Below are 11,336 nucleotides of genomic sequence, written 5' to 3'. Positions count from 1 at the left end.
ACGTTACCGATTCGGTAAACATTCCGAATCGGAAAATTTACCGAATCGGTAAATTTACCGAATAGGTAAAGTTACCGAATCGGTAAACATTCCGAATCGAAAAATTTACCTAATCGGTAATTTTACTGAATAGGTAAATTTACCGAATCGGTAATTTTACCGAATCGGTAATTTTACCAAATCGGTAATTTTACCGAATCGGTAAATTTACCGAATCGCTAAATATGCCGATTTGGTTAATAAGAAGTGGTAACATTGAATATTGAGATGTAGGTAAGCTCTTAAATACCGAATTTGCTTGAAATTCGGTATTTAAGAGTCTGTATTTACCATGGATTGAAATCAGGTGGTACCCAGGTGCAGCCTATAAAAAAGGACCTAAAATGCAATACTTTTTTCACAATGGCGGCATTCTATGTCATTGCGAGACGGCTACGGCTACAGGAGGAAGGAGAGAGGGAATGGCAGAGACAGGAGCAGGTCTACAGACAGATGATCACCTTGTTCATGCTCACAGAGGCAGAGATACTCCAGAGGTACAGGTTGGACCCAGACACCATCTTGGACCTCATCAGGGACCTCCAACCACTGTTGGAGCACACTACCCCAAGGGCACACGCTATTCCACCCCACGTGCAGGTGCTGTGCAGCCTACACCTGCTTGCATATGGGAGTTACCAGAGTGTGGTTGCTGCGGTAGGTGGGGTGACCCAGAGCAGCCTGTCACGCTTTTTCAGAAAATTTCTGGACGCCATGTTGCAGAGAATGCATTTATACATCAGCTTCCCTGCAACGCACGCTGAACTGGTCAGGACCAAGACTGACTTATATCAGATGGCGCATTTTCCAAATGTCATTGGCTGCATTGATGGTACCCACATCCCAATATGCCCACCTGCTGCCACAGAGTACATTTATAGAAACAGGAAATCCACACACACCATAAATGTACAGGTAATCTGTGATTCCAAATTTATCATCACAGACATAGTTGCCAAGTTTCCCGAGAGTACCCACGACTCCTACATCTTTCAGAACAGTGGCATCTACTCTTGGCTGACAGCGGGGAATTTGGCGAAGGCTACTTGCTAGGTAATACACTGTGTGAATCCCCTTTGATACATATTGCAGCTGTATGTGGATATGTGCATGTGAGTAATGTATTTCTATTCTTACAAATAGGAGACAGTGCATATGCCCTTCGGTATTTCATCCTCAACCCCTACCTCAACCCTTCAACACCCAGCCAGAGGAGGTACAACAGGGCACACAAATCGACCCGGAACATTGTGGAGCGAACCTTTGGAGTGTGGAAGAGCAGGTTTCAGTGCCTGCACAAGAGTGGAGGGGCATGCCAGTACACACCAGTGACCTGCTGCAAAATGATTGCAGCCTGTGCAATGTTGCACAACCTTGCAGTTAAGAAGGGCACTGAAGTGGAATTATCAGATTTTGAGGACCATGATGATGACCAAGCACTGCCTGAGCCACACACAGCTGGACATGCAACACCAACAGATGGCAGACACAGACGGGAAGAGATCACACACAACTTTTTTTAAGTAAGTAAAGAGACACAGACAGGTGGAGTATGCACACAATGTAGTTTAATGTTGTCACTACGCAGGCATTCAAGGCACAAATGTGCAACACAAACTGTGAACTTTCAAAAGTGTATGTCCAGGGTCACTACCCCATAATATTAACTGTTCATTTGCGTCCACGCTTAGCACTGCCAGATGTATGTGGCTCACTGTGTTCGCTGGGTGTTTGGCCTGTAGCCTCACCTTGTCGCCTGCTGCTCCTCCTTGTCTCTACAACAAGGTGGCTTGCAATGCTGCTCCTACTTGTGCTCCCTTCACTCTCTGGCACATCAATAGCAGCAGTTTGTGCTGTTTGAGCATTTATTAGCGCCTCAAGAGCACCGGTCATTCCGGCTATGCCCCTTGTCAACTGATTGCTGTTTTGCGTCAACCCCTCCTGACTTTTTATGCTTCGCCTGCATAGCAGGGATGTGGCTGTGGCCAGGGGGTGAATTGCTTTGTTGTGTTGCTATGCACGCTGCTTCTCCCTGCGCCTTGATGCTATTTCTGTGACCAGTTTGGTGTACAGTAGCTGCACCGATTGTGTCATTTCATGTATCCCTGTAGCCATGTTCTTGTTCACTTCCACCAGTTCCCTGATGCCCTTTCCAATTTCTTCCATATTGCTATTCAGGTTGCGCATTTGGCGTTGACAGGACATGATGCCCTTTCCCTGCATCCTCTGGATCTTGACTATTCTCCCCTCCAGGCCTTGGAACACACTGGACCCCTCCCCACGTGTACCTACACTCCTTCCTTGGACTCTGCGGCGTCTTGTGCTACTACGGACAACCTCTGCGCTGGACTGCAGTGTGGCAGAGATATCATCTCCAGGCAAGGTGTGAGTGTCTTCCACCTCCATTTCACCGGCAGCTGTCTCCATTTCTATCAGTGGGGGAATGACATGCCTCCTGCTTGGTTGTGCTGCAGGTGTTTCAACATCCAGTGATGCTGGCATATCTGGTGAAGACATTAACAGAGGGGACTGTGAACGTCGTGGGGATGCCTGCAAATCTTGAGTGATTTCAGGGTCTTGGGAAGGTGGCTGGCTACTCGGTACACCTGTGTCCTGTGATGCACTGGGACCTGGCTCCTGACTTTCATCCCTCTCGGGTGCCGTGCCTTTAGTCTCCTGTGACTGCCTTCTGGATGTGTGACCTGTGGACATATGAGCGTATATCAGCTAAGCGCAAATGTCTCACAGCCACTACAATTTAATCTTTTCAAATTGCACAATGTACATGTTGCCGGCCCTTCATTATGTCTGCAATCATTTGCCTAACTTGGTGGTTGCTGTGCTGTATGACATGGTCTTTCCTTAACTGACTACATGTACCATGATGCATTGCTACTGTTTGGTGCTGGCACACCGGGACTGGGGTCACTTAGCTTCAATGGGTGAGGGAAGGATGAGGCTGTGAGGGGGATTGATGTGCATGCATCTTACCTTTTCTACTTGCAGCTTTGGCTGAGCTGTCCACTTCTCCCAGTCCGCAGATGCTTTCTGGCTCTAAGGTTGAGGCCACCATCTCCTCCAGGTCAGTGAGGGGGGTGCTGTGTTCTTTCCTCCACCAGTTTGCGATGCCTGCTTGTGGTGGTCTGCCAATTTTTTTTTGTGTGAGGCTCCTCAGGTCATAGAAACTCTTTTTCAAATCCTCTGTGACTCTGGTGGTCACTCCCACAGCATTCACTTTGTCGAGTATATCTAGCCAAATCTTCCTTTTTCGCAGATTCCGCCACAGTGAGGGACTGCCTGCCAAAAAGTTTGTGGTGCACCTTCACCACCTCCCCCACAAGGACCTGTAGCTCCATGCTGCTGAATTTCAGCTTTCTCTTCCTCTCTGTCTGCTCTGTGTCTTTGCTGGTTGCCATTTTACAGGTTTTCAAACTGCACAAACTCTTTCTGCTGCTGCTCCCAATCTCTCTGCTACAACTGCCTCTCCAGAAGCTTCTAATTAGTTGCATCTGCCTGTGTAGCTACTTCCTGGTAAGGAGGGGGAGGGTGGTAGCACCTGATTGGCTGTTTTCTTAAGTTTCACTTTTGCTTGCTTTCCAATTCGGAATTTACCGATTTGGTATTTACCGAATCGGTATTTACCGAATCGGTATTTCCCATTCATTCCTATGGGCCTTTTGGCCCATAGGAATGAATGGGAAATACCGATTCCGAAAGTCCGATTCCGAATTTTACCGATTCGGTAATAAATACCGAATTTTTTCCTACATCTCATTTACCGATTCATGAATACCGAATGCCTCCCCCATATATTTTCCAAGTCAACCTACACGTATCTGATACAAATATATACATGGAACTGGATGGAGACCCCACCAACGAGTTTGCATCTATACTACTCAATATCGTTCACAAAGCAGCAGACAATGGCACCATCAATGAGAGAACCAAGAAGTTCCTCATCAAAGAGGATCCCAAATCACCTTCGCTCTATATGCTGCCGAAGATCCATAAAGATGCTCGAAACCCTCCGTTCAGACCCATTGTGTCCACCAGGGGCAGCATCCACGAGCCCGTCGGGAAATTTCTTGACAAACATTTACAGACACATGTGATTACCAGCAGATCCTACATCAGAGACACCTCTGATTTTTTGTATAAACTCCTGCAAATTCAAATATCCGCAACAGAAGATTGTTGGCTATGTACAGTGGACGTCAAATCCCTGTACACATCCATACCCCACAACCTCGGAATTGAAGCTATAGAACAAACTCTAGCCCATTCGAACATCAACACAGACTTTAAAGTGTTTTTGATGGAATTACTTATGTTTACCTTGTACAACAGCTACTTCAAGTGGAACAATAAATGGCACCTACAATTATGTGGTACCTCCATGGGCAATTGCGCCGCTCCGGCGTACGCTAATCTATTCATGCGACACTTTGAAGAGCAACATATTCTTAACCAACCAGTCTGGCAACAATCAGGAAAATTGTTCCTACGATTCATTGATGACATTTTTATCTTATGGTCAGGTACAGGTCAATCTCTCTTGAACTTTCTTCATCATCTCAACTTGATCAACGATCGCATACAATTCACCTGGGAAATGCACCAAGAACGCATACACTTTCTAGATGTAGAGGTCAACTCAACGAAGGCAAACTTTCTACCACCTTGTTGCGAAAAAGCACTGATCGTAATAGCATTTTGCATTACAATAGTTTCCACCAAAAAGGCTTGAAAAACAACCTACCATTCTCACAACTATTGAGAGTTAAACGCATAGTATCTGCTCCGGATCAATGTCAACAACAAATTGATTCCATGCTAATGAGATTCAGAGATCGCGGATACCCAGAGGAGATCTTAAGATCGACCAAAACTAGATGTGAACCACTCAACAGACAAGACTTATTAACTCTCAAAACCAAATATACCAACAAAAGAATAGTAGTGGTTTCCAAATACTCAACGACAAGCCATCGCTTTCGCAACATGATACTCAAACATTGGTCCTTATTAAGCAATGAGACTGACTTTATGGGAATCTTTGATAATAAACCAATTTTTGCGTACACTCGGGGTAGCAACCTCAAAGACTTATTGACCAAACCGAGTGAATCTGAGATACCCCGTCAATATACAAGTTTAGCCCCATGTTACAACTGTAGCAACTGTCACAATGTTATAAGAGGTAATACCTTCAACCATCCCATGAAAGGTACAAAAATCAAATTAAGAGTGAATGCGACCTGTAATACTCCAAATGTCATATACATGTTGAAGTGCCCATGTGGATCGTGCTACGTGGAACACACAGAAAGAAAAATTCGCATCAGAATTCTGGAACACAAGAGCAACATCAGGACTGGAAACCTCAGATCAACCGTTGCCAATCATTTTTTGGAAAAAAGACACAATGTTGCTCAACTAAAATTTCTTGTATTAGAGAACATAAAACCCACTGAGGGCATTAACATCAAAAATCGTTTACTCCAGAGGGAGAACTACTGGATTCGCTACTTACGCACCATGCAACCCCACAGGCTTAATGGCCGGATGGAGTTTCTTTGTTATCTCTAACCATCCCAACGGGGCTCTGTATACTAATTTCCTATTTTCAGGAATCACAGTTTTTTTTCACATGTATTTTTATCCTTACTGTTTCAGGTATTACAAATACTTTGTTCTGTAAATGTTGCAATTTACAATGTATTTGGTAATTATCGTACTGAAACTAATCTCCTTTATCATACCTTTTAGGGTTTCCCACCTTCTACACTAGCTTTTACACTGTTCCAACATGGCGCCCACACCTTTTTCGTTCTTATAGTCCCTCTTTTATTTTCATCACCTAACATCATTAACTTCACTTCACTGAAGCGAGCTCACGTTGTTCGTTAACTTTTGACCAGTCGTGTGGACTAACCTTGGAGATATTGTAACTTGCCGCACCTTCCGTTTGGCATATGTAAGTACCGCTTTCGCGGACCATAACACCGCCATTTGCTGACCCGTTTTTCACCTGAATATGTTTAATGCGCTCGTAAACTAACTTTCTAACCGGAGCACACATTCACTATTATATCTTTTTCCAGAACGTTGAATACCCAGCGCATTTGCCTACACGTGAGAACCAGCGTATTTGCTCTTTATTTGGTGTTTTTTAATTGCACACATTTTTTATAACCACATAATGCCGATACTATTGACACCGTCACTTTCTCCTATCTTTGGGGCGTAAACTCTCTGCACCTGCATGACTACAATGATATTGACTCTTAAAGCCTACTCGAATGTTTCCTCCTTTGAGAACCCTTCATTTTGGTTTTCTTTAGATAAATCCCCTGACGAAGGGCAACTTCAATGCCCGAAATGCATTGGGATGATGGTTAAAAACATTTTTTGATGTGTATACATCATGAGTTTATTCAAATTACAAAAGTTGTGAAAACTGTCAAGTATGAAAAAGTGTATCATTGAAAACAAGTGATCTTGAATAAAGACTTTTCAGTACTTTTGCTTTCGAAACTTTAGTATAAACATTTATCAAAACAATTCTTTGTTTTATACGCTGTGCATCAGGGGACAATCCCTATTCAGGGGTTGCAACATTTATCATTATGATGCCCTCACTCTCCCAAAACAACAGGAGCAGATAGCGGAGGGAGAGCAACAGAGAGGAAATCCTCAATCAGCAGTACCTGCCCGTCAAAGGGTGATGAGATAACATGGGCGCTGACTGAGGAGTCCCTCACTGCTTTTTTCCTGGGCCTCAAGGAAGAAATCAAGTGCAGATTTGAGGTGTCAGAGAATAACCAAACAGGGATACAAGCCTCTTTTTGGCCCTAAGTTGGATGAGGTAGCCCCGAGAATAAAGGTTTTTAGAAGAACAAAGGTTGAATTGGATAAGAAAGATGTGTAAAAGAATCCTACCGAATTTGAGCTGCTGACTAAGCAAAATCAAAGACTGAAAGAGGACCTTGTGTGTATTGAAATTCACTCTTAGAGGAACAATGTGAGGATCCTGAAAGTCCCAGAGGCAGCAGAAGGTGGAGATATGAAGTCCTTTGTGGTAGCACTACACCTAGAAATAGTTCTCATGAATAGCCCTGACATTAATTTGGAGCAAGAAACAGAGAGAGTACATAGAGATCCATGTAAAAGAAACATACAACATCAAAAACCTAGTAAGATGTTGTTAACTTTCTTATCCTATGCAACAAAGGTGGCTATCATGGGTACAGCCTTAAATAACGGTCCGCTTACTGCCAAAAATGTTTCTTTCACTATAAGGTCAGATGTGTGCAAGACAACGGAGCAGAGGCATTGGTAGCTCAGTAGGGGAATGGATAAGCTATACAAACTGGAGGCTAAGACACAACTAAAATTCCTGATGATGCTACAAGACATAAGATTTATAACTATAAATCAATGGAGGAAGTAGAAACACTGATCGCTCTGGAGGATGTTGATAAAGCCAGTAAACTTCTCTACTTAAGCTCATATTGGCTCAAGTCCTTTGTAGTGAGGAGGCAACTAGTAGCAGAACCATTCCCTCCTAAGCTATTTGAGTATACAGTCATGATCTGCCACCAATAGGGAATGAGCTTGATGCTTTTCAGACTGATACTAATACTGATATTTCAGACCGTGTTGAGTCTGTCACAGTTAGACCAGGGTATAACTGCCACCATGATTTCAAGAAGGAGGTAGAGAAGGCTATTTCATAGACAAGTCATCAGGCACAACTGATTAGACCTTTTCTCTCCTCTAAACTCACCCTAAATGTTATGGAGTGATTCTTCAAGGCTCCAGTGAGGGAACCCACCCATTATAGCCGAGGAAAGCTATTCTCCTGAGGGAAGCTACTATACCTTTGTTGCTCATACCAAGTAAATCAGCAAACAGTACACATCCTACAGGCACATTTCAATGCTCAGATCAAGAAACCAAAATGTTGACTTAAGTACTTGTCAATGGCTTTATATCATGTATAAGCTCACTGATACATGTAAATCAATGAGTAACTATGCCCAGCTAGGTCAACCTAGCACAATGTGAACAGTCTTTGCAAGAACTTTGCCCTTTCTTCTCAACTGGTAGCATGCCTTGCTCTCCAATTGATAGATGTTCAGAAAGCATTTGGATGGGACTGCCTGGTCATTGTTCTCAAAAGGCTGGATTTCGACACCTGCTTTTTGTTTCACAACCATCTATCTTACACAGCCAGAGTACCGGTCAACAGTGTTTTGTGCTACCCTTTCTATATTGAAAGGATGTCGCTTCAAGACTGTTTTTTCTACACCTTGCTATTGGTTCACTTGTGAGACTCCTGAGAGTTGTTGAGACTTTACTGAAATGTTGTCAGGCAACAGGGGTAGAAGTCTGCATCTCCATCTTTGCTGATGACCTCCCACAAGTATTGAACCCACATGCAATACTTATTCTGGCACACTTAGAACATCTGCATGAATTTTAGGTAAATATGCTCAAGTCAACACTACTACTTATCAGAAGTCCCATAGGCACAATGCTATGTACCCAGAACTAAGGGTGCAACCAGGGGACTTCATATAGTTAGATTTATATGCAACAGCTTGAGCAATGCAATTTTGGGTACAGAACTTTGCCCCGCTTGCACAATCTCGTCGAAAAAAGGTTAAACGTCAATCTTCTCTCCTGATGCATCGTTGACCCTGCCAGCCTTCGGGTGGTTTTCCCTCAAACATTTTGCCTACTCACCTCCAATTTTTGCTGAATTAATTTTTGTTGGCCTTGGAACTCTGTGTACCTTAACACTGCTAACTAGTGCTAATGTTCTTGCACTCACTCTCCTCCATATGGTTCGATTAGCATAATTAAACAGCACTTAAAAACATGTCCCAGGCAGACCATTGCAGCCTAAATGCAGTTTTAAATTGCCATGTCAGCTTATCATTTAAACCCCCTTGCTAAGCCTTAAACGCCCCATTTATTACATATAAATCGCCACTAAAGTAGGCCCCAGGTAGCCCATAGGGCAGGATAACGTGTAATTTAAAGGTTGGACATGCACTTTTAAATTTAACATGTCGTAGTTCTGAAAAACTACTAAATTAGCTTTTCCCTACTCGGTGGCCTACTCCTCACATAGGATGACATTAGGGATTCCTTATTACAATTAATAAGCTGTAATTCCTGATTGGGAGCAGGTGAATATCTCATATATGGTAGCTATGAAATTGTAATGATAAATACTCTTTAACAGTAAAGTCAGATTTTTCACTATAAGTTTGGGAATGCCACTATTAGAAAGTTCATACAATACATGGTAAATTACGCTTAATTCTTAAATTAGTGCTCGGTGATAGTCAGATAGGGAAAGGGATTTAAGGGAGGGTAGGGTGTGTTTGGAAAAGAATGAGGGACAAAGAAAAGGAATTGTGTCCTATAAACAATTCAGTCTTATTCAGCAAAACATTTCCAGTCATGTTACAGATCTCAGTGTGTTCCCACGGTATACACTATACACATGAATTGAATTTGGCTAATTTCCGGTAGGATGTGTATGTGTAGGTCATGATGTCGACGTTTCGACCCCCAAGTTAAGGGCAGGTGAGTCCTCAGTTTGGGGTCTTCCTCAGGACAGTTAAAAACAGTGACAGTGAGCACCTAGGAAAACAGAAATGTGTATCACTAGATGTAATCAATTGAAATCTAAAAAACAGGGCCAAAATTGAAGATGTACCTACATGTGCAGGCGAGCGAGGGGAAACCCGTCTGAGTTGGGGCTCGCGCCTGTGTCGTAGTTCTCTGAAGAAAAAAGATTTCGGTTAGGAAGGATAATATGGGCAGGTCCTGGTGACTTAGACCAAGCAGATAGAACACGACTTACTCAGTTCGCCCGTTCTTTGAAGAACCAATGACGTGAATTGGCGATACTGGGACCGGTCAAGCTGTGGGTGAGGCAAACGTCCTACATCCACCGGGCGGTCGAATTCAGCGTGTAGATGAGTTACACAATCTGGAGAAACATAGAGAAGTTGTCCAAAGACCTGTATCAATAACCGGCCATGGGGGAAAAAAAGAGAGAGGGGAATCCCTCCCATGTTTTTTATATACATTAATGGTCGGTCCGAAATAGGAGATCCCTAGTCTATCACGGGCGGGAAGGCCCACGTTGTTGTGAGAGAACAGGAGATTGCGGCGGTATATTGCCAGAGGAAGTCGCGCTGTCTGGGTAAGCCAGGGTTGTGAGCGTAACTCCTCGATGTTTAATCAAGTGCATTCAAAGGATTTCAAAGTTTGGGTAAAATATCCTACATAACTATAAAGGTCACGCAGCCTGAGAAAGTCTGGGACGAGAGCGCTTATCCTCGATAATTAATCAAGTGCATTCAAAGGATTTCAAAGTTTGGGTAGAATCTACATAACTATAAGGGTCGCGCAGCCTGAGAAAGTCTGGGACGAGAGCGCTTATCCTCGGGGTGTAGTTATTCTAACCTGGTGAATTCGCAAATACAGCGCGGAGCGAGCATACCTGCGTGGCCGCTGCCGAATCGTCCAAAGTGACAGCTCGCAGGCGCCCATCAACCTGTAGATGTAACAGGCGTATCTAAGGCGCGTCTCCAAGGGGCGTGCCAGAGGGCCTCGCGGTGCCGCCGCTGGCTGCTGCGCGGCTGGTGGAATATGTGGGGCGCATGCGCCGAGCTTGAGACACTGAAAACCCTCGAGGGGTCTCTCTGAGTTCCTAAAACGTATCACAGACCCAGAAAAAGGATACATCGGGATCCTCTTGTGGCACCTGGCTCATTGGGCATAGATACTGCGAAGGCAACTGTAGATGTGTTGCAGGATCAATAAAATAAGTGTGCGTGTTCATGCATATGTCTGTGGCAAACCTCTACAAGGGAGATGATGAGGTACGTGGCTCTCTAAGTGAGGATCACTCATATATGTACACTTCCCACATAACTTTAGCGTCACCATACGTTTGCAGATGTACAGTTCAACAAAGGGTCCCTGCCCTGGATATTACATACTCCATCATTGGACGCTAATGCACATTGTTCTCTAAAATTAGATCACTTATATGTACACATCCCGTATCGCTTTATCGTCAACATTTGTGTGCAGAGATACAGTTCAACAGAGTGCCCCTGCCCTGGAAATTGAACATGTAGATGTACATACCCCGCATTGTATTATAGTCAACAATATTGATACAGTTGCACAATACAACCCAGTGTACCTGTACTGGATATACCACCATTTTGTTATGACATCTTACTGGTCGGGTACCAGTC

Source organism: Lissotriton helveticus, chromosome 3_2 (assembly GCF_964261635.1).
Source record: "Lissotriton helveticus chromosome 3_2, aLisHel1.1, whole genome shotgun sequence".
Lineage (NCBI taxonomy): Eukaryota > Metazoa > Chordata > Amphibia > Caudata > Salamandridae > Lissotriton > Lissotriton helveticus.
The sequence above is the reverse complement of the archived record's forward strand: the minus strand, read 5'-3'. Positions refer to the sequence as shown.